Below are 22432 nucleotides of genomic sequence, written 5' to 3' on the forward strand. Positions count from 1 at the left end.
TAGATAGCGTTATTTAGCCGCTAACAATACTTAATTTTCCTCTAATGCATCGAATGTTTGGCGCTTGGTAAGTCATTTGATGGCTTGTGTGATAAGAACATGCAGTCCCTACTGTGGAGATGTTTGATGAATTAAGCGAGTTTGTTGTAACCCTACACTCTAAAGTTTGTCGTAAGGCCTTCAAATTCCCTAGCTTTATGGATGAGTAGAAGCTTTGTTTGTGTTGTTTTCTTTTGGTTGTTATGTTTCAATCTTTGAAGAACCATGTTTTGTCTTCGACTTTTTATTTTGGTATGTCTCACACTTTTAAGAACATGTTATGGCTTTTGGTTACAATCAACAAGATCTAACTTCCGATTCATTTTTTATTTTGTACAGAGGAAGTGTTAGTAACATGTTGGTTTGTCAACCTAGAATCATAAAAACTTAGTACAAAGAAGTCAATAGACAAAAAATACTTTCGTTCTTTAACCACTGATGTTTTAGAACAAAATCATAGAAATGAAAAACCAATGTTGAGATTCAAATAGTAAAGACCTACAGAAAAGAAAAAATAATCATAAAGGACTTTAAGCCTTGGATGTCTTACGATTGTGTCCAATTTGCAATTATCACAAGTGTGTTGTTTTCTAGGCTTTTTCTTCTCCATAGCAATCTCCAATTGATGCGTGCTTTATTTTGCCTCAGGCTTTTACCTGAAACACCACATGATTACTGCAAGTGCACAGTATATCGGAGTAGTATTTGAGGATCAAATCCACAGGGAGTGCATCTACAAGGAAGAATTAAAGTTAGGTAACATGGATCAAGACAAAAGAAAGAGTGGGGTTTTGTGAATGCAATGAAAATAAGTAAAGAGTGCAATAAAAATAAGAAAGCAATAAAAGGAAACTGTAAAAGGCAATGAAAGTAAATTTCAATAAGAAGAGCGGTGTAAAACAAGTAAAAACAAAACGCTAGGTCTTCGGAGTTTTCTTCGGGCATCATGGTTCAACAAAAAGGTATAGATCCCAATCTAGGTGATAACATGCTTAGGTTTGTTTACTTCCAAATTCTCGGACATACAAAACTCATTCAAGACCAGCTAGCCCCAACGGCTAGTAGGTGAAAGCCAGCTATTCTCACTAATACCTCGCGTACTCAGTTGCCCTAACGGTTAGTAGGTGCTAACATGGTTTGAGATACAGATCAAAGCATTAAGTTCAAGTTCGCTTCTAGTCCATAAGTCCCTATCACTCTGCGGGCGTGCAACGGTTATAGTTCTTTATTCAGTTGAGTTAGTGCAAGCAATTATACAAGATTCTGCCAAGTATAAAATACCTAAGATCATGTACTAGGTGGCGTTCCGGACATACATGCATTAAGATTAAACTCAACTAGAAAGAATAGTGTAAACGATCAAACAAAGCCATAGAAACCACCAGCCTAAACTTGATCTAAAGTCCCCATGAATGCCCTTCGAAACCCCCTAAAACGTAACTAGAGATCTACTCACACATACTCAAAAAACGCAACATCATATGAATAAAAAATGCATAAAAAGAATATGGGTATGAAAAGGGTTTAAGGATCTTCTCTGGAAATCCAAAGCTTGATAAATCTTCTTCCTTTTACAAGTAGAGAATAGAGAATAGAAGAGAAAAGAGAAAAACAATGAAGAACTAGAAGAGGACGACTTTGAGGCGGTGAGAGGCGCAAGGGGCAGCCTAATTTTGTGGGGTGGTGATTAGGGTTTCCCCTAATCTTAGTATTTATAGGGCTTCATTAGGTTAAAGGGTAGAAACGTCCTTCCATTGATTAGTAAGTGATGGGCCAAGTTCCTGGGCTTCTTAGGGAGGCTTGAAGTCGGCGGCAAGAGGAAAGGAAGGAGTGGTTGTGCACCCTAGTGGTCAGTGGAAGACTTGAGGGGACGCCCGTGTTCAAGTCTCTTCGGCCGGCGGTTTTAAATTGATCATTTCCAAAACCGCGATTCTAGAACAATTCTTCACTCTTCGGGCCATAACTATTGAACGGCGTCATGGATTGCTTCGATTTGACTTCGACGTTAATCTTGACTCTTCTGGCTTTCCAATGACACCTAGATACCTCCAGGACGAGATCGGGAAGACCTTGGCCGGATGCCAAACATCTGAGGCACATAAACTGTTTCTAAAACAGAATTTGGTCGACTTCTACTTCTTTTTGCATGAAAACTCATAATTCTTCCTTGAAGGTCAAATACTCGAAATATTCCTTGAAGTGTCCTTTAATTCTTGATTTTTCCATGGAAAACCTAATAAAAACATAGCGAAAGTGGGCGAAAATACAATGTTATCATCAATGCAGATTTAATTCTCGATTTTTTGGTCTTCTTGGTTGTTGACGAGCTTCTGGTGGTAAACATATCTTCGTCACGACATTTTGGGAACATGTATTCCAAAAACCCTGGGCATGATGTCATTAACATATGAATTGCATAATAATTATTTTGAAAGTAAGGATGACACAATGGTATATGAGAAACGTTTCATTTTTCTCCCGCTGCAATCGCGTAGGCACATGGGATATTCTCTAGATCAAACCTGCGACACAAACATTTCTTGCCTTTCAAATTAACAACGTGCAGAGATGCTCCAAATGTAACTTGTACTTGATGTGCATCTTTGTCTTGCACAATTAGCAATTTGGCGTACTCTACACGACTCTACAAAAAAATACATTGTCATTAGTTAGCTATATTTATATACATTAATGTATAAATTGTAATTGTATTTGATATACCTCTATTTTTACTGCTTTTAGCTATGATTTAGGGATAGGTCTAGAGTCTTTTGTTATTTCTAGATTCTTTTCTAGTCCTTTTCAGGTTTTTACACATTTGGGATGCATTTAGACATAATGGAGCATCCTAATGAAAAACAGAGAACGTATACCGCGATGAAATCCAGAGACCAAAAATCACGTAGGTGTCGATCGATACAACCTCTGGTGTCGAGCGACACCAATATCTGATGGCAATTCAATTTCGCGTTTCATTGAAGTTATGAAGATTTGCAGATTCAGCCCTGAACTTTCCCTTATTTTTAAAGAAAACCCATCACGTTTTAGAAACTTATATATATAGTTTTAAGGTCATTGTTTAGACCTAAGGTTTTGGGAGGCTATTCTATTTTTCTCTTCTAATCTTGGGTGTAAAATCCTGTGGAGACTCCCTTAAGAGAAGATCCTTCTAAACTCTTTTCTCTTGTTATATTCATTATTGATTTCTTATTCAAACATGTTTTGTTCTTCTATGATCATGTCTGAGTAATCCACTTGTTAGGGTTAGGGTTTCTCATTAGGGTTATAGATGATTTAGTAGATCGCCACCTGTTAGGATATCTGTAAGATTCTTCATCTTTGGTTATTCTGAATGCTAGTTCTAAAGTAGATAACTAGAACTTGATATTAAATAATAGGTATGCCCAAAAAGGTATCTTTTACTAGAACTACTATTTGATGAGCCATGTTTATAGATGTGCAATAAGAATCAGCTTATCTAACTCGTTTAGCATGCATGTCTTAATATAGGGATTTGTCAAGCCAACGCTTGGAATATTTAGCCTTAGGCATAGTGAGTAACAAGGCAAACCACCGTTATTCTGTTAATAGGGTTTGAGTTTAAGAACAGTTCGATAACATGCTAACTATTACTAGATCTACTAATCATTTGTTTCCTGAGAATACCCTAAGCCTGACGTTTGTATTATCTTATTTTACTTCCATCCAATTTGCCATTGCTTGCTTTTGTTTCTTTTTATATTCTTTACCTATTTTACTTAACTTAATTCGATAGCCATTAGTCTATTGCGTGATCCGAGAACTTTTTGAATTCGATCCCTACGTGCTGCAACTGACCTCTTATTTGAGAGAGTGGTCTTAGGATTAATTTAACTTATATCAAATTTGGCGTTGTTGCCGAAGTTCTCTTTGATTCACCATTAGACTAGGCTTTTAGTTTTCATGTGACAGGGGAACTAAAAGGTGAAACACAACAAACTGCTGGTAGATATCGACAGTAGTGTCAATCGACACTGGCTGTGTGTCGATTGACACCAACATGGCAACACGACCATGACACTTGTTGACTACAACAAGCCCGATATTGTCTACTTTAATCAGTCTATGATATACCCTCCTGCATTTGGAAAGAGCTGATTTGGAGCTAAGACCTGCTTATTATATGATATGGTTTCTAGAGCAAAGTTTAGAGGTGCTCCAGATGAAGCACCACTTGATCATTTGGAAATCTTAGAAGACTTAGTTTCCTCCATCAAAGCAGACGGTCCAGCTGATTATCTACTTTGCCAGCTATTTACCCACTCTTTAATGGGTAAAGGAGCATCGTGGCTCCGACAGCTAGCACCTGATTCATTGACAAATTGGACGAACATGCACCACTTCTTCGATGAATCCATGATAGAAGCAATGCGGCTGCTGATTTCTTCATTTTCTTAAGATCCAACAGAAGGTTTAAAGGCAGCATGGATCAGATTCAAATCTTATCTTAGGGACTGTCCACAACATGGTTTCCAAGAAAGCCAGCTCATCAGCATCTTTTTCGATGAATAGATGTGATGTATCAGAAGTCATTAAACGCAACAAGTTCTTGCAACTTCATGACAAGATCTCCCAACAAAACATTGGTACTAATCAATAACGTTGTGACGAGTCTCACAACAAAGAGCCAAAGACAGTAAGCGCATGAAATTGGTTAAGGCTTCCATCATTAGCAAAGAGGAACAAGGATCTACACCATTGCTTCTCCAGCTAACACTTCTTACATCCAAGCCCACCCACCACCCGTTGTTAAGACTAAAACTGAAGCCATGCTAGAGGAATAACTCGGACAGCTAAAGACCGGCCTTTCTCAAGTGCAAACAAACATCAGGAAACTCCAGGAGTTTGCTTTTACATTGGAATCTATCAATGTTGTTAAACTGTTGAGTGGACAGCAACAACACCTCTTCGAGAGACCCTCCCGAGATGGACTAAGAGTAGCCTTACAACTGCTTGTCATACTGTTTCGATGGATTGTGAAGATGAGTTTGTGGAAGTTAAGGAGGATCGAGTTGATTTTAACATTGCAGAGGCAGCATCCCCGATGAATCATGCATTTATGGAAACAACCTTGAGCATTTATCGAGCATTTTAATAATTGAATAGTTAAGTTATTTCTGGATGGAAACAACCTCATCGGTTTTATGGTCTAGGATGGGACTTTTCAAGTTGATAATAAAGCATGCTTGCTCCTAGGATCGTTTGGGTTAAGGGGAAAACACCACTCGCCAGACAGCACTTTGCGAATAGGTTTTGTTTGCTTGTTAAGTTTCAGTAGGTCGATATTGTTGACTAACTTGGAACTTTCACATGAGAAAAAGCAAAATGAGAAAGCGAAAAAAGGATAAGGAAGCAGCAGGAACAAGTCAAACCGAGAGGGTCAATATAACCCATGAGACTTCCTCAAAGGCCAAAGAAGTGCCCTAGGAGGAGGAAACAGAACCAAGGGCACCCTGACTCTAAAATCCGTGATTGTTAGACCGCGGATAATGGAAACAGAGATCAGGGAGGAAACTTGGAAGAGATCAAGGATGGGAATGATGAGGCAGAAAAAAGGCAAGGAAAACCCTACCGGAATTCCTTCCATCGGGGAAATGTGGGATGCGATGAAAACCGTGATGGCACAACTGGCCGTTCTTACCCAAACTGTCCTGCCGGCGGAACTCCAGCCAAAGTTCTGGATGGAAAGACTCAGCAGACGGTGACCAATTCTGGGAACATAGTGGGGAACTTGACAGAAGTGATCGAAATTGATACACCGATTCAGGCGGTTCGTAAAGTGGACTACCTAAGCCTGTTGGAACTTATCTCACAACTTGGGACGAAGCACTTCTTGGGTAGTTCAAATCAAATTGAGGGGAACGAGTGGAGGGCACGTTTTGTACGGAACTTTTGGTCCACTCTCTCCCTGAAGGATTACAAGAAGTACAGTGTCCATTTCTTGGAAGGTGATGCGCATAACTAGTGGCTTACAGTAAATAAATTCAAAGGTGAGCGTATCAAAACCTTCAACGGCTTTGAGGACGAGTTCAACAGGAAGTTCTTCCCATCCGAGGCATGGAACCTGTTGAGAGTTACTTCTTGGATCTTGTCCAGGGTTGCCGTACGGTCTGCAAATCCGAAGAGGAATTCAACAAACCAAGACGTTATGTGGGAAGAGAACTCGAGGACAAAGTAGCGCAAGTTTGTTGATTTCTCCGAGGCCATAGGGTAGACTTAAGGACCCATTGCTCGGTCAGTACCTTCAACATTGTCTAAGAACTGGTTGAAATGGCGACATTGATCGAGGCAAACCTCGATAAGGAGTATAGGATCCGCCCAAAGACGGGTGATAATCCAAAGAATGAAAAGACAAGATAATTCTACCAACTCGACGATAAAAGCGAATGCTGGGATGGAAAGGGGGCATGTGAGAGGTGTGGAAGTATGAGTCACAGTACCCAACATTGCTCGGGGACAGGATAAATGCAGACAAGAGTGATACCAGATCACCAAAAGTTGTGCTACCGCTGTAGTCAGACGGGGCATTACATAAGGGAATGCCCGCAGCTACAAGCGGAGGGGTCAGTTGGTGAAAAGGGAAATCGGGTAGGGAGTGAGCCATCCGGACAGGCCAAAAGAGTTGCCATGGCACCCCGCGTGTAACACCCCCGAACCATCCTAAAACTAAGAACAATTTCGGAAGAACCACGTATGGTTGGCAACCGCCAGCACACAAATCCGACTAAAGATCACCCAAGGCCAGGCCCGACCATAGAAGACCGCTCCTCGCGACCACGAGACTTAAAGGCTTTGCAACCCATACCGCGACCGCGAGTTGGGATTAGTCCGGACTAGACTACTGAGAGGATACACAAGATCTTTAAGAAAAACCAATTTCTTATTCATATAGAATGTATTAAAATACATTACCAAATACAAGTATAGGATTTTGGTACAAAAGCCAAAACTTAATTCAGTCGTACATAAAATACAAAAATACCATCTACCAAGGCAACACAAAACTAAACCATGCTTAAACTAAGGTTTACAACAAAGGTTACCTGCAAAAGAGAGTGGGGGATGAGCGCTACTCGCCCAGTAACTCCTAGCTCCCTCTAACAGGCAATAATTCCCTAACCCAAAACCCAAAATAACAAGTAGTATGCGGAAGTATAACAATATTGAAAGCATAATCTCAAGAAATCAATAAAATAAACAATCAAGCTGGTTACCATGAGTACGTCAACTAAATGGAACCACATGCAACACGCAATCAAGAATAACTAGAAACTTACCTTGATTCGGCTGAACGGTTTAGACTCGATCTAATCCTAATCTAAAATAAGCCTTCGATCGCCTAAATAATCTACTTGGTAGAGCCTCGACATTAGAGCTCCTCGGGATGAACTAGTCGTACCTGAAGAAGAACTAGTCAACACTCGCTCATGGACTTTTTAGAGAGATTTTGGCGTTTCGGTGTGAATGAAGAAGAATAAGGCAGAATGACTATTTATAGGGGTGGTAGGACGGTTTGGGAAGCACCAGGTGGCGAGATAGGCTCAACCGAGCTTATTTGTAACTTTATCCAAAACCTGCAGACAGACTTGAATTATTATCCATACACGGATAAACTTGGACGATCTTATTTGTATGGAACGGATAGACATGAATGAACTTATCCACAAGTTGATCCTTATCTGCTTCCATACTTATCCAAAATTTCATACTTATCCACACTCGTTCTTATTTGTACCTCATCCTTATCCACTCACGTCCCTATCCATACTTCATCTTTATCCACTTTCGTCCCTATCCATTATTGTTCCTATCCATAACCATACTTATCCAAAATCTCATCTCTATTTGATTTCACCATACTTATCCAAAATCTCATCTTCATCATTATAGGCCACTCGTTCTTCTTACCTGCTTACACAAAAGCAACACTCTCGGCTATACACTAGGCCCGATCAGTTACAAGCCCATATCATCAAGCATAATCTACATGATCCATTCCCTCAACACATCAACACATTAATCTCAGTCAGTCTAGTCCATGTTCCTCTTGACTCACCCATCCGGTTCCCCGACCACTTGCTCACAAGTATCCCCAAAACTGCGAGATCGTTGGTCGGACGAAACAATACTCGTCCCGTAAGGACTTCTTTCGAATGCTCCGATTGTATGGCCTGCTAAATCTTTAACGAAAATTCCTCGGCCTAGTCCTAGTCTTGGTCTGAGGCATTACACTGCGTGTATGAGTTAACAAAGGAAACTGGCGGGGCCGGTAACTTCAATTTGATCACTGGTAAGTCAATAAGCCATCCTAGTAAAATATAAACAATGCATATCATGTTTGGGGGTAGGGTACTCAACATTGAGACGATGTATGGGGACCCTACATATTTGACTATGGGGCTACGCAGAGTTTTGTGAGAAAAGGGAAGTTCCATAAGGAACCAAAAATGTATCCTACCGCAGTGAATGTTGCGGGCAGGCAGGCTATGACTTAATCATCATACTGCTGATTGGTTAGGCAAGTTTAAACCAAAGTTGGACTGTCACTGTAGTGACCCGCATAAGGGCACCGAGAACGGGCAAAAGACCATATGAGAGAAAGTTGCCCTAAAAACACGGCTGATTGATCATTCATGCCCAAAAGATAATAAACCATCAACGGGGAAAGGAAATATCTATTTGGGCAAAGATGGGCAAGATTGGGCAACACGGGCTTGCCACGGGCAAAGTTTCATCGCCCAAGTGTCGCCATTCCGTTAAGGCGGCATGCGTGTCATGGCATGCGTTTCATCATGGGCAGATGAGACGTGTACATGCTGACTCACCCTTGCCATCCCTATATAAACCCAATTCGATCCAAAGAATTTTTAGAGAAAAAGGGAGGGAAACCGTGAGGCTGCCGAGTTTCGAAGTGACCGTCTGACCGAGAATCGTGAGAAAGGTCCTATTGTCGAGGAATTCTGCCCGAATCATCGCAAGCGTTCTATTGGTTACTGAGTGAGTTCTAGATATGGTTTGGTTGCATGATCATACACGTTTACATTTATTGATTGATTTTGTGAGTCAGATAAGTGATGATTTTTGGCATGAATGATGGATATTGGTTGCATATGTTATCTTTTAGATTCTTATGTTAAAGTGTAAGGTTGGGAGGTTGTGTTGAGATATTGATGATTCTATGTGTTAGATTTAGATTAACAATATGTTTAATAAAATCTTGAACTCTTGGGTCATTGTATGTGCAGCTTGTGGTAGGAGGCAAAGATCATAAGCATACCAAGATCGTGATATGTCTGATGAAGTCCATAGAGATCGATTCCCATTTCCATGTTGGAACTGGGAAGCTTTGAAGCAGTCCGGCTGGAACCTGAGGATCAATGTTTATTCGTTGACAGGAATCACACTGACTTACCCATTTAGCTATCGATTTCTTCATTCCTGGCCAATGAATATAGCGGCGTAAGTCTTTATACATTTTGGTGCTGCTAGGGTGAATACTCAGTGTAGACGAGTGGGCCATTCGGAGGATCTGTTGTCGTAAGTTTCCTCGATCGGGTACCATAATTCTCCCGTTGAGTAGCAAGGTACCATCATTCGCCATGTGATAACCACTAGAGTTGGGTCCGTCTAGCGTTTTCAGCTCCGCAACTATCTCTTGTAACTTCTCGTCTTGTTGTTGTTCTTCTCGTATCCGCTGCAACATGTTTGATTGTGAAATGGTTTGAAGTCCAAGCGGCTATTGGTGATTCTCCATCAACGGTAAAAATATTTATCTGCTTGAATTCTTCCAGAAGCAGATTCAGCTCTTTGTCTGCATCTAACTCGGTTCGTCGGCGGCTCAAGGCGTCGGCCACCACGTTGGCTTTCCCAGGGTGATATTGGATTTGAAGATCATAATCGGCAATGAACTCCATCCATCTTCGTTGTCGCAGGTTTAGGTCAGGTTGGGTGAACAAGTACTTGAGACTCTGATGGTCAGTAAACACTTGGACCGTCTCGCCATATAAATATGACCTGCAGATTCGTAGAGCGAACACTACGGCTGCCATCTCTAGGTCATGAGTCGGATAGTTCTCTTCGTGCTTTCGAAGTTGTCGAGACGCATAGGCGATCACTTTCCCATCTTACATTAATACAAAGCCTAACCCGACTCTAAAGGCATCTGTGTATATGGTGTAAGGCTTACCGGGAGGTAAGGTTAAGATTGGTGTGGTAGTTAAAGCCTCTTTCAGTTTCCTAAATGCTTCCTCGGCTTCCGTACTCCAAGCGAATGGCACGCTTTTACTCGTGAGGCGCGTCAAGGGTTTGGTGATGGAAGAGAATCCTTTCACAAACTTTTGATAGTATCCGGCGAATCCTAAGAAACTTCTAACCTCCGTTGCATTGGTTGGCTGTGGCCATTCATGGATGGCTGCGATCTTCTCAGGGTCTGCGGTGACTCCTTGTTCCGAAACACGATGGCCTAGAAATCCGATTTCTCTTTGCCAAAACTTGCACTTACTGAACTTCGCAAAGAGTCGTTGTTCTCTGAGTCTTTCTAGAACCTTTTGTAAATGGTAGTGGTGTTCCTCTTGACTTCGCGAGTAAACGAGGATATCGTCAATGAATATGATGACAAACTTATCCAAGTAGTCATGAAGTACTTCGTTCATCAATCTCATGAATGCGGTAGGGGCGCTAGTTAGACCAAAGGGCATGACCACGAACTCGTATTGTCCATATCGAGTCTGAAATGCCGTCTTTGTTATATCTCCTTCGGCAATGAGAATCTGATGATATCCGGATGCAAGATCTATCTTTGAAAACCAACTAGCTCCTCTCAGTTGATCCAAGAGTTCGTCGATCCTTGGAAGCGAGTACTTATCCTTGATAGTAATATTGTTAATGCCACGGTAGTCGATACACAACCGCATGCTTCCATCCTTCTTCTTCACAAACAACACCGGGTCTCACCATGGTGATGAACTCATGCGTATAAATCCTTTCTCAAGAAGATCTCCTAGCTGCTGTTTCAATTCTGCTAACTCTGCAGGCGCCATTCGGTAAGGGACTTCGCAATTGGGACAGCTCGAACTTCAAGGTAAATGGCAAAAGGATTGCTCTGGGGAGGCGGCAAGCCTTCTAATGCTTTAAACACACCCGCGAATTGTCCTACGGTTGGGATGTCTTCAACTTTCATTTCTTCTTCTCTATCTCCACCAACCGCGATAAGGGTTACTAAATATGCTTTTCCTTGGACTAGCATATTTTCGGCACGAAGGGCTGATTCAAAAACTGCCCCAACACTCGGGCTCACTCCGGTATAAACTATCTTGGTTTGGTCTCCTAACTCAAATACCACTCTACTTCTAGTACAATCTATCCGAGCATGGTATCCAGATAACCAATCCATTCCCAAAATCACCTCAAACTTCCCCATGGGCATAATCAAAAGGTTTGCGGGTAGAGTTGTCCGAAGGATTACTACGGGTACTCCTAATAGGATTCTACGGGTTTGAAGGGGTGGTTGGTCACTCGCGGTATGGATAAGGATGTTAACTTCCTTTTCCTCAAAAATTGTGGTGAATTTTGCGACCACCTCAGGTGTAATGAAGCTATTGGTGGCTCCCGAGTCAAATAACACATATGTGGGTACACCACCAATACTCACCGTTCCTGGCAATGCATTCACACACCGGCAAAAACATTCTCACAAATCATACACAAAATCTAAAAACTACTTTTAAAAGAGAGTTAGAACCCATACAAACCTGTTACGGGGCCTTTAAAAGGTCATGGGGTTTTTGTCGATTCTAAGTCTAACGCGTACGCGTTAGCAATCGTCGTCTCTAATTTTGTCAGGGGTCCTCTCGCTCCTGATGCTGGTGGGGGTCGTGAGTTGTGTTGATTGTCTGGTCCCCGGGGTTTACTCGGACACGCGTGAGAGTAGTGGTCTTGACTTCCACACGAATAACAATAACCCTTTGGATTACCTTGGCCTGTCTTCTTACTCGGACATACATTGGAACGATGCCCTTCTTCACAGCGGAAATAACATGTGATATACGCTGGCGTCGGTTGGGTAACCACAGGACATGATCGTGCGAAATGTCCCAACTTTCCACATGTGTAACATGCCCTTGGATCAACATCATTTCTCCTTCTATCATTGTTATAGCACGTTCTCGTCCGTCCTTTATCATTGTCTCTCTCCTGATTCAGTGTGAATTTAGGAGCGTTGTTTCTGGTCTCTACGTTGTTAGCCTTCCTTCCTCCCGATCGATCACTTTCTTTGTTCACACTCTTCTCCAACTCAATACCCTCCTCGACATTCACTGCATGTTCAGTTAGCTCATTGACACTACTATATGTGACTGCTTGTAGTCGGCCCCATATCTCTGGCCTGAGTCCTCTCAAGAACCTACGCACCATCAATGCTTCATCGTCTTGTCCGTTATATAAGTATCTTCTTATTCGCGTGAAAGCTTGCTCGTATGATCGGACACTCCTTGTCTCTTGTGCTAAGTTCATGAACTGCTGCTCCAATCGATCACGGGCCTCTGGTGGAAAGTACTTTTTCTCGAATTCTCTTCTAAAAGCTTCCCACGATATCATCTGGTCTTGGTCCCTGGCAGTGACGCTCTCCCACCAAATTCGTGCGTCCTCGTCCAAAACGTAACCGCGATCTGTCTCTTGAAGTTGTCAAGACATCGAAAAATTTCAAAATTCCTCTCAAGGTCTCTTAGCCACTTGTCTCCCACGACCGTGTTTTGCTCTCCTTTAAACACGCGAATTCCTAAGTCTCTCATCATCATCACGAGCTTCAAGAACTTTGCGGATGGTGATTCCTCTCGCTGGCTTTCTTGGATCTGCTGCTGGTGTTGTTGTGTTTGAATCATGTGACCCAATAGACTCTGAAAAATATCCAGGGTGTGCTGCGTTTCGGGGGCTCCTTGGTTCTGAGTTTCGGGAATAGGATTTCCTTGATTTTGCTCGAGCGATGGGGATTGTACGGGGTTATGCGATCGAGACGCAATAACTCTCGTTCGATGTATCAAAAAATATCGATCCGGGCGACGAGTGCTTGGGTGTGGAATCGGGGGTATCCCATTCAGGTAATCCATACGGCTCCAAGTGAATATAATCTCCGGTAATCTCACCACTCTCACTCGGTATCCAGTTATCCGAATCCGGATACTGCGCAAAGTTTCCACGACTAGACAACACATCTCTCGACTGGTTCTCGTCCGACCCCTGCCTTGACATCTGCATCCAATCCAACAACGATCTTAGGTTTCTAATATTCCCCCCCCTCTATCCTAATAGGAACGACCCGGATTATCCTAAGTGCCTTTTGCGACCATTTACTCGATAAAACATTTGAAAAACTGGATCCTAAAAAGCACCAAACCATGCTTTGATACCACCTGTTGTAACGCCCCCGTTCCGTAATAGAACTCGGCCAGTCTGGGACGTCACAATGGAAATGAGTTCCCATAGAGTAGCCGAGGTTCGGAAACACATTCCGACCCTTAGCCCACTCAAGGTTGCCTATTTCCCCACTTGGGATCCATTTAGGCTTGCCAACCCTCACTTGACCCAAGTGTTGTGTCGACTCGGACTAAGTCTTATCAGTTGAAACACGTATACTTTAAAATAAATACCGATTTCATTACCAAAGAGTTATGAAAATACAAGGAAAAACCACAACATAAACATCGTTTTTATGGCCAAGGCATGAGGCCCAAAAGTACACGATTCTAAAATACATACTTTAACTTTTACAAAAGGACATTGAAAAACTACTCCGGGTTCCCTAGTGTTCACCACTCCCTCTAATCCCCTCAAAGGTTACCTTCAAAACAAGTAGAGTCATGAGTAATCTAGCATTACTCAATGAGCTCGGGTTCCCAAAGAAACGTTAGTCTAATCCCCACCCATAATCCCCACATGCATAACATAAATAATCATAGTACATAGAGAAGGTAGTAAACCACACAAACACAACAAGAACAAAACGTTTCTTAAAGTTTTAATTAGGGCCCGGATGCACTTCATGCCTCCACAAATCGTGAACACCCGAGTTATAACCACAAAGGCATATAACCGGAACATCACCTTGGCTACACCGTCGTGTAAACGACACCGACCCTTGGGTAGCTAACCCAGTCTCTCCGGGTCCTTCGAACCCCTTGGGGTCACTTGCATCTCGTCAAGCACACCCCACGAAAGAACGAAATCACAAGGTAAGGTCAGATACATCCCACATGACCGTAGTATGCTTATGGAGTTAACTTGGATACTCCCAAGTTCCACACACTACGACCTTCCAATCGACAATATGAAACGTGCGGTTCGTTTTCAACGCGCATGAACATAGAGTCCTCTTACTAAGTCTACTGAATACTAGCGAGTAGTGTCTTGACAACGCAACCATCCCTCTCGAATGAATGGTGCTAAGCTAACACAACCACTCCTATAGGATATGGTGCTTCGGTCTCAACTGTCCTAGCTATTCGAATAAACAACCTCAATAATAACAACCACAAAGCAAAGAAAAGAGAGAATAGAGAACATGCAAGAAGAAACGAAAATCAAACATGCAAAACAAAAACCGGAACTCACAATCACCGATGAACCTTCCTAACTTGACCGATGGTTTCTACTCGGAAACTCTCTCAGACTATGCTGAGGCTCGGCGATCTCTAACTCTCTCTTGGGTTAAAAGACTCGGACGAACTCTCTCTCACGGGTTAAAAGACTCGGACGAACTCTCTCTCTCACGGGTTAAAAGGCTCGGACAAACTCTCTTTCTCTCTTGGTTTGGGCAGAGCTTTGGTGCGAAGGCTTCTAAGGGTTAACTAAGCGAGGGTTGGGTTCTATTTATAGAGTGAGGACTTGTGTAAGGGAAGGGAGATAAAACTTGGTCACCAAGTTGGCTCTAGGACGAAACTTGCTCACCAAGTTGGCTCGCCCAGGTGGATTCGGCTCTAAGTTGGCTCGGATGGCTTGGGACGAAACTTGGTCACCAAGTTGGCTTCGCCCAAATGGATTTGGCTTCAAGTTTCAAGACTTGGGCTCTACTCTGGCTTCTGCGGGTTATAAATACTCGGCCCCTCTTCTCATTCTCGCACCATTCTCTCTTCTTTTTCTCTTGCCCTTCTTTCTTGCCCGGGATCAATGCGCGGGGTACTACATTGACAGCCGCTCCAATTCTAGCAGTGCGGGAGCCAAATAAACCATATGCTCTTTATACCGACAACTCAAGTGTTGGCTTGGGATGTGTCCTTATGCAAGAAGGAAAGGTGATTGCCTATGCATCACGGCAATTAAGACGACATGAGGAGAACTATCCTACTCACGATTTAGAGATGGCTGCTGTAGTATTCCCATTGAAGACACGGAGATCATACCTATACGGGAAAACAATACACATGTTTACGAACAACCAAAGTCTTAAGTACTTATTCACGCAGCCAGATTTGAATCTACGGCAACGGAGATGGATGGAATTCATCACCAATTATGATATGAAGATTTAGTATCATCCGGGGAAGGCTAATGTGGTGGCAAACGCCTTAAGTTGCCGAAAAACGGAAGTAGATGTTGAGAAAGATCTAGAGTCACTAACCGATGAGTTCAAGAAAGTAAGTATGTTAACTTTAAAAGGTGAATCTAGTAAGCCCTTGGGTTTGCAAGCTGTGACTCAAGCAAGCCTACTTCACCGAATTCGAGAGGAACATGTGCAAGATGAAAAGTTGCAAGAAATCGTGGAGAAATTAAAGACATTAAATGGTCCGAATGCTAGTGGTTATCATCTAGCTGATGACGCCACTTTACTACTCAATGGGAGGATTACATTGCATGCCCGTAAAGGATTACGGTAAGAAATTTTGAGGGCAGCACATACTTCTTTATTAAGCATTCATCAAGGAAGTACAAAAATGTACAAGGACATAAGGAGGTATTATCATTAGCCTGGAATGAAGAGATCAGTGGCAAAGTGGGTAATCCAATGTGATTCATGCCAAAGTGTGAAGGTGGAACATCAAGTGCAAGTAGGTTTACTACGCAAACTACCAATTCAAGCATGGTGATAGGAGTCAATCTCGAATGCGGGAACAGAAGAATATAAGGATTCTACAAATTCATGTATTTTGGGGAAAGCAAAATCGTAGGGTTACTACATGGGAAGATGAAGAGACGTTCCATGCAAAGTATCCACAGTTTTCTGAACAGAAAATGAAGAAGATGAAGCCGGACCATCCAATCCTTTTGGAATTCAAGATGAATTCTATTAAAGGGGGAGAATGTAGTGACCCGCATAAGGGCATCGGGAACATGCAAAAGACTGAATGAGAGAAAGTTACCCCGAAAACATGGCTGATTGACCATACGTACCCAAAAGGTGATAAACACTCAATGGGTAAAAGAAATAACTATATGGGCAATGATGGGCAACACGGGTGTGTCACGGGCAAAGTTTGCCCCATCGGATATGGTTTCTGAGTGTTCCGGATATGGTTTGGTTGCATGATCATACACTTTTACATTCATTGATTGATTTCGTGAATCATATAACTGATGATTTATGACATGAAGGATGGATATTGGTTGCATATGTGATCTTTTAGATTCTTATGCTACAGTTATGGATGGGAGGTTGTTTTGAGATATTAATGATTTTATTTGTTAGATTAACCATATGTTTCATAAAGTCTTGAATTCTTGGGTCTTTGTACGTGGTGCTTGTGGTAGGAGGCAAAGACCATAAGCATACCAAGATCGTGATATGTCTGACGTTTGTAGGGAACCGTGCTATGATGGGGTCTTGTAACGCTATTAATTGATCGCCATGTAATGCGAAGGACTTGAAGAGATGGGGCTAGCTATCCTGGCCGAGTGTCTACACGACGGTGTAGCGTTTTGGTAGAGATGATCCAGTTACATGACTAGGAAACCCATGAGGAACACGTAAGGGCAGTGTTAACGAGTCTGTGGGAGCAGAAGCTCTTCGCCAAGATAAGCAAATGCAGCTTTTGGCAAAGAAGCATATGGTTCCTAGGGCATATAGTGTACAAGGAAGGCGTCTCAATAGATCCATAAAAGATAAGGACTATTAGAGAATCGCCGACCCCAAAAAATGCGACCAAAGTAAGGAGTTTCCTAGGGTTGACATACTATTACAAGAATTTTGTGAATGGATTCGCAACAATAGCCCAAGCCATGACCAAGTTAACTCGGAAAGAAGCAAAATTCACTTTGTTCGAGGAATGCGAAAAAAGTTTCCCCAAGTTAAAGGATATGCGTACAAGTGCACCGGTTCTTGTTTTGCCGGAAGCCGACGAGCGCTATGGAGTATATACGGATGCTTCAATAAAAAGGCTGGGTTGTGTACTTATGCAAAAAGAGAAGGTGATCGCCTATGCCTGTCGGTACTTGCGGAAGCATGAGGGCAATTACCCAACTCACGACTTGGAGATGGCAGCCTTGATTTTCGCACTTCAGATATGGAGATCATATCTCTATGGATCTAACATGCAAATAATCACCGACCACAAGAGTCTTAACTATATATTCACACAGCCGGAATTGAACCTCTACAAAGGAGATGGATGAAACTTGTGACAGCTTACGATATTAACATAGTTTACCATCCATGAAAGGCAAACACTTTGGCCGACTCTCTAAGCCGAAGAAGGGCATAGGTAACCACAAAAAGAACAAAGAAAAATTGATCGAAACAATCAGTGCGATGAGTCTCAATGCCTTGGAAGTAGATATGAAACCGTTAGGGTTAAGTGTGGCAGACAAGGCCGACTTACTAACGCGAATCTGTATAGGTCAAGGGAAGGATGAGAACTTGAAGAAGGTACCACCGAATGAGAAAACTGAGTACGAAACATCGAAAAACGGGACAATCGTGGTCAATGGATAAGTAAGAGTACTAGACGACAAAGAACTCAAGGAAGATATTCTTCGAGAAGCTCACCAATTCAAATTCTCAATTCACCTAGGGATGAACAAGATGCACCGGAACATCAAGAGGTACTACCAATACAAAGGCATGAAAAGAGATATAGCGGAATGGATATCCTAGTGCCCGACCTGAAAGTCGGTAAAAGCCGAACAACAAGTCTGAGTGGCTTGTTACAAACGATGTCAATGCCCAAATGGAAATGGGACCACATTACAATGGACTTTGTAACTGGGCTGCCCACTACACGGGCAAAGAAGGACGCAATATGGGTGAAAGTCAATAGACTAACCAAGTCAGCCCATCTCATTGCAATCAAGAAAATGGATGGAGTGAAAGCTATAGCCGATGAGTACATTGATGAGATTGTAAGATTTCACGGTGTACCGGTGAGCATAGTACCCGTTGGAGACTCACGATTCACTTCCCATTTTTGGAAGGCATTCCAAAAAGCTTTGGGAACAAGAATCAACATGAGTAGGACCTATCACCAGCAAACGGACAAGCAGTCGGAAAAGACTATACGGACGTTGGAGGAATGTCTACAACAACAGTTTCCAAGTGAGTATAGGGATGTCTCCATATGAAGCTTTATACGGCTGACCATGCCGCACACCAATGTGTTGGACACAAGTAGGAGAGCAAAGCATGATTGGGGCGGACTTATAAATACAACCCATTCGGCAAAGCTTGTGGACACAACACTATACACCAAAACTTTCACCAAAACTTAAGAGAGAAATTGGAAGAGAAACACTATTCTTTCGAAGGGTACAAGCGACGGAAAGAGATAGTGGATGCCTTGGAGATCAAACCTTTGGTAACTCCCGGATCGATGAATCCGGCGGAGGCCGAGAAAACAACTGGTCTAATGACCATGGTGAGGCATAACTGTACCAACGTGAGATTGAACGATCTATGAGGGGCTAGGGAATTTGGTTAACGCATCCTACTTATGATATTTTGTTCTAACGATATGTGATATGTCTGGGGGTGAAACATGGGGAGCATCATAGCATGTGCATGATCGCTTAGTGTAAACCACAACAATCTTATCTTTCGTTGATATCAGGATATGACCAAGTTCGTGGGAAGGATTTGGCTTAGCGGGAGGGATGGCTTTCCGGGCAAGTGGGAGGTGTCATCATCGCTTCCAAGTGTAGTTATAATGAAGTTCCAAAGAAGAAAGATGACAGACAAAGACAGTGGTTGTCTCAGAACAAGTCAATGACATAATTCCAAGGAGGATTCCAGAGAAGCTACCCGACCCACGACGCTTTGTACTTGATTGCTCAATCTCACCTGACAGGTTTCCTAGTTCTCTTTGTGATCTTGGCTCTTGTATCAATTTGATGACTCATTCTATTGTTGTAAGACTTGGAATGACATATTTCAAGGCTACTAGGATTACTCTTCTCCTAGGTGATCGCTCAAAGAGAATCCCTGAAGGTATCTTAGAAGATGTTCTACTGAAAATTGCAAAATGCTTGATTCCAACCGACTTCGTGGTTTTTGAATATGAAGAAGAACCTCCAGATTCCCTTATTATGGGAAGATCATTCTTAGCTACTGCTGGTGCTCAGATAGACGTGAAGCACAACCAAATTGCTTTGCATATGTGTGATGTTATTATGACTTTTTACATGGACAAGATGAGGAAACCACCTATGATTGATGGTCAGGCATTCTCTGTAGAGACCTCTAGAGACACAATTGTTGATCCTGACCAGCTACTAAGTACAAGCAAGCGTCCACATGAATCAAGCTCCAAAATATTTTTATTTATTCATCAATATATTAAATTTGAGCTCACATAAAAGAAGATACATGTCACCTTGTATATAGAGATAACTTTAATTTATTATATACTAGATAACACCGGCTTAAATAGGGGGGTGTAAGAAATAAATGCTAATTTTAATCTCTGATATTTGAGTTCTAAATCGTAGTTAACACATTCTATTATGTGAATTTTAACAAAAGGAAAAATTTCTTTTACGATAGGTGTATCATGACGTACAAACATCAGATTTATCAATTTGCTTGATATAACCAATTACATGTGTATGACAAAACAAAATTAATTTAAATAAATGTATATTTATTAAAATTTAAAATTCAGGATATTTTAAAATTTAGAATTTAAAATATGTATCATGTAACGGTTTTGTCATATGTTTCAATTTTGCAAAATTCTCGCTATTTCGGAATCAAATTTTTTTGAGAGATAGTTTACAAAATTGTTGATCGACAAATGTGATTGTCGTTCTTTTTGTTAGTATCATCTAAAATTTGTGATCAGAGACTTTGATTTTTTTTTCATAATTTGAATTGCTATTTTTATTTAATAAGATACATATAGCTTCCATATAATTATCCTCGTTACTTTCTTAAAATAAATTCTTTTTTTCTAAATAAAGTAAAGGTTTGTTGCACTTTGAGGCACTTTGGGAAAACTTAAGTGAATATAGACACTTTCAAAAGTTGAGGGACTTTCCCTTTTTGTTTAGTGAAAAATGACAATTATGTCTCCGAAAATTAGAATCCGGAAATCATGACTAATTGGTCATCGGTTTTGGTATTGGTTAATTCGAAAAAGTAAAAACGGTTAATATGTGCAGTTTAAAGGAGCGGATATTAAGAAAGGAGGGTCGTCCAATCAAAACAATTTCAGCATAGCGAGATGATGATCTTCAAACACAACAAATTTACGTTGTGTTAGATTTGCTTTTTGAAAAACAAGGAGTTAAAAAAAACTAGTTTCTAGGTTTCAATTTTTGGCTTATTAAGATGGCGAAGGAGGTACGTTTGTGGAAAATCGCAATTATCAAATCCCAATGTCGTTCATGCTATCTATTACTGTAATCAGTAACTAACAATTTTTTTTTTATTTATATGACTAGGGTTTGATGGACGACTACATTATGGTTAATTGTGGAGAGTGGTTGTGTTCTTCGAATGGAGAGTTGAAAGTTGAAGACATGTAACAACCTTTTCTCCAAGGTTGTACCAATATATGAGGAAATAAAATTGGGTGCGTTGAAAGAAACAATTCTGGAGGATTTTTGTGTTAAGGGTGTCAATCCTTTGTTAAGTTACTCTGTACCAAATAGGAATATGTTCGTTACAAAGGAAAAGACTCCACCAGTTATGGTTACAAGCGAGATTGGCCTTCAATACTATCTAAAGGGCCTTAGAGAAAACAGGGGTCTTAACTTGTTTGTGAAGTTAGAGGATAACGTTGATGAGTTTCAATGTAGGGAAGGGATTGATCATCCAAATATGAGTTGTAAAACACCTGGAGGTAGTATGAAACGTAAATTAAAAGTATGCATGATACAAATAATGGTTCAAAATATGGTAACAAGCATGCTGGTGATATATCTTTTGGGGGTTCAAAATCGCCTAATGTTTTGTTGACTCCGGCTGATGAAGAATTCATAAAATGCATTGAAAGAAGCAGAAGAAAAAATAGGAAGAAGCGGTGGGCTGAAATCCTCCCCGACTGATATAGACAACGAAAGTGTTATCGTTGATGATGAAGATTACTTATTTGTGGATAATAATATAGAGGAGAATGAAGGAGAGAGGGATATTTCTGATGATACTATGCCTTGTGGCATATATGATAAAGTGTTATGGGGTAATTTCCTAACGAATGATTATGGTGGCTCAAATGCTGAAGAGTTGATGCCTAAGGGTGGAGTTGATGCAAGGTACATTGATAAATCTCTTAGGGATTGAGAAATGTAGCAAGGAAGTTGGAGGAAGTGGATGATGAGGAGTTTGATATCCCACCCTTATTTAAAGACATCGAGTATGAGATAGAGAACATCCCTGATTTGGATATTGACGATGATGATAAAGTGATATACAAGGGGAAAGTGTATACAAGCAAAGAAGATTGCCAAATTAATGAAAAATGCATGATATGAGTTATTCACCTTTGTAGGAATATCCAAGCTAAGTATAAGAACAAAGCTTTGACGCAGTTAGTGAAAAATGCATGATATGAGTTTACAAGTGGAGAGTATAAAGAGCTGTATGGTCAGACTAATGCCCTGAACCTAGATTGCAGTCAGTATCTACATGGCAAAGGGATGGCTAGTTGGACAAGGCTATATTTCCGGGGTCAGCATTTTAATTTGATGACTAGCAATATAGAAGAGACGTTAAAAAAGCGTTAAACAAGCGAAGATCGTCCCATATTGAGTTGATAAGATTTATTAGGTCTATGTTAACTCGATGGTTTAATGCGCGTTTTGTTTGTAGATTCAATACGACAATTGATGTATTCTGGTCATGATCACAGATTGAAACAAGAGGAAATCTATTGTTTATTTGATTTTTCAACACCTACCTATCGTAAATGTTCAATATTTTTGTTTCCCAGTAGAC

At 41.3% G+C, this 22432-nt stretch overlaps 5 pseudogenes across 5 annotated transcripts; 3 read left to right on the top strand and 2 right to left on the bottom strand.

Annotated features, from left to right (window-relative positions):
• Positions 1-2213: 2213 nt before the first annotated feature.
• Positions 2214-2699, bottom strand: AT3G42353 (annotated as a pseudogene; the record flags this gene model as incomplete). The annotated part of the gene is made up of 1 exon: positions 2214-2699.
• A 1282-nt stretch (positions 2700-3981) lies between these two features.
• AT3G42356 lies at positions 3982-4854 on the top strand (annotated as a pseudogene; the record flags this gene model as incomplete). The annotated part of the gene is made up of 1 exon: positions 3982-4854.
• A 549-nt stretch (positions 4855-5403) lies between these two features.
• Positions 5404-6723, top strand: AT3G42360 (annotated as a pseudogene; the record flags this gene model as incomplete). Its single annotated transcript has 1 exon — positions 5404-6723.
• A 2561-nt stretch (positions 6724-9284) lies between these two features.
• On the bottom strand, positions 9285-13187 carry AT3G42383 (annotated as a pseudogene; the record flags this gene model as incomplete). Its single annotated transcript has 1 exon — positions 9285-13187.
• Positions 13188-15089: 1902 nt separating this feature from the next.
• AT3G42386 lies at positions 15090-19790 on the top strand (annotated as a pseudogene; the record flags this gene model as incomplete). The annotated part of the gene is made up of 1 exon: positions 15090-19790.
• Positions 19791-22432: the final 2642 nt, after the last annotated feature.

Source organism: Arabidopsis thaliana, chromosome 3 (genome assembly GCF_000001735.4).
Source record: "Arabidopsis thaliana chromosome 3, partial sequence".
Lineage (NCBI taxonomy): Eukaryota > Viridiplantae > Streptophyta > Magnoliopsida > Brassicales > Brassicaceae > Arabidopsis > Arabidopsis thaliana.